The sequence below is a fragment of the Elephantulus edwardii genome, unplaced genomic scaffold, assembly GCF_000299155.1.
Source record: "Elephantulus edwardii isolate Elephantulus edwardi_28Jun2011 unplaced genomic scaffold, EleEdw1.0 scaffold00144, whole genome shotgun sequence".
In the NCBI taxonomy this organism is placed as follows: domain Eukaryota; kingdom Metazoa; phylum Chordata; class Mammalia; order Macroscelidea; family Macroscelididae; genus Elephantulus; species Elephantulus edwardii.
Genome location: NW_006399894.1, coordinates 340,961 through 342,675, shown reverse-complemented (window position 1 = coordinate 342,675; position 1,715 = coordinate 340,961). Strand labels below are relative to the sequence as shown.

At 37.2% G+C, this 1,715-nt stretch overlaps 1 pseudogene; it reads right to left on the bottom strand.

Moving 5' to 3' along the window:
* Positions 1 to 1,146: 1,146 nt before the first annotated feature.
* LOC102870849 lies at positions 1,147 to 1,555 on the bottom strand (annotated as a pseudogene).
* Positions 1,556 to 1,715: the final 160 nt, after the last annotated feature.

Here is a 1,715-nt window from a genome sequence, read left to right as displayed (position 1 = left end):
AATATGTAAAACAATATAATAGCTAGGCTTAAAAAGGAATAATGAGGTAATCAGTCATATTAACTCACTTAATAAAGTTAATTATAGATTTACATGTTACATTAAAAAAAAAAAAAGGAATGCCATGGCATTTTCAGCAACCACCAGAAGCTGGAAGAAGCAAGGAAGGATACTTCAGCTGACACTTTCACTTCAGATTTACATATTTGTTATTTTAAGCCATCTAGTTTGAGGTTATTTGTTCTAGGACACTGACACAGAAGGAAGACTTGATTGTAATAATAGCCTTGGGTGGGGCTTTCCTGTGGCCTTGGCCTTCTGAACACAACGTTGAGTACTGAACAAATGGTTGTATGTTGCAAAGAGACATGGCCTCATTCATGTCTTTGCATAGTCAAGAAAAGAAAAGTAAACATCTTTCTGGTCAAGATTCATCTGACACCAGCAATGATAGTCCTTTTGTCACAGTCTCTTTAGAATTCAGCTTGAATTTCTGGCAGTTCCATGTATACTCTCACCACTTTTAAATAATCTTAGCAAGATTTTACTTCCTTGGGATATTAATGATGTTGTTGTGATATGTGTTGTTGAGTCAAAACCAACTCATAGCTTACCCTCCAGTGAGTTTTCAGAGGCTGTAAATCACACAGGAAGAGACTATCCATCTTTTCCCACAGAACAGCTAGTAGATTTGAAATGACTGCTTGTGGTTTGGCAGCACAACTCCTTACCAATAAGTCACCAGAGCTTCCTGATATTAATGATATTTTCAATAATTTCCACATTCTGTTGTAATTTGTTTGCATAGGCACAAATACAGATTTTTTTTCCCTGATCAAAATTTCTAACTTCAAAAATTTCTTAAAAAATATTCTCTACCTTCAAAATTTCTTGCCATAACCAGTGAACACATCCCAGGTTGCATCTGTCTGTTGAAACACCTCCGTTGGCACACCCATTTTTAGCACTTTATTTTAATTTTGCCAATGCCTTTAGTGTAGTTTGGAATTCTTTCTTTAGTATTACTGTTTATTTTTTTTTTTTAGTCAAACAAATTTAATCAGGTTAATACCAAGAATCAAGGTGCAATTACAAGAAAAGTTGCTTGCTTTTATTTTTACATATTTAAATTGTTTTTCATTGTCTTTACTTGTAAGGTGTTGAAGGTGGGACCGACTCGTGAATCTTCTTTCTGGTGGTGGAATAAGGTACATATTGTTCCGGGGTGCCGGACTCGTTGAACCTATGGTTCGTCCATATGAACTTACGAGCAATAGGTGGCTTTGTAGTTGGCGGATCATCAGCCATACAGTGAAGCCAGCGGTGCCATTCAGGAGGCACCATGCTTCCATCCACATCCCAGAATGTGTTTTTGCCATTCATTTCAGTAGTATACATAACCCATCGGTGACGACCAAAAAACTGCTTGTTGTTTTCATAGTATTTGTTTCCATATTTATCTTCCCCTACTAATGTACCGACCGACCCTCACATCATTTGCCCTGAAGAAAACTCTTAAGTAGCCGCGGAGGCCGCCATGGCCGCTGATCTGCATTACTGTTTATTTTTTAAAAAAAATACTACAATGAAATGTGCGAGGAGCTAGAGTCGGAAAATCAAAAGGGCCGAACTTGTTCAACATTTCTTAAGCTCAAAGAACTGAAGAACAAATTCAAACCTCGAGTTGCTACAATCAAGGATGCTTTAGGCAGAAT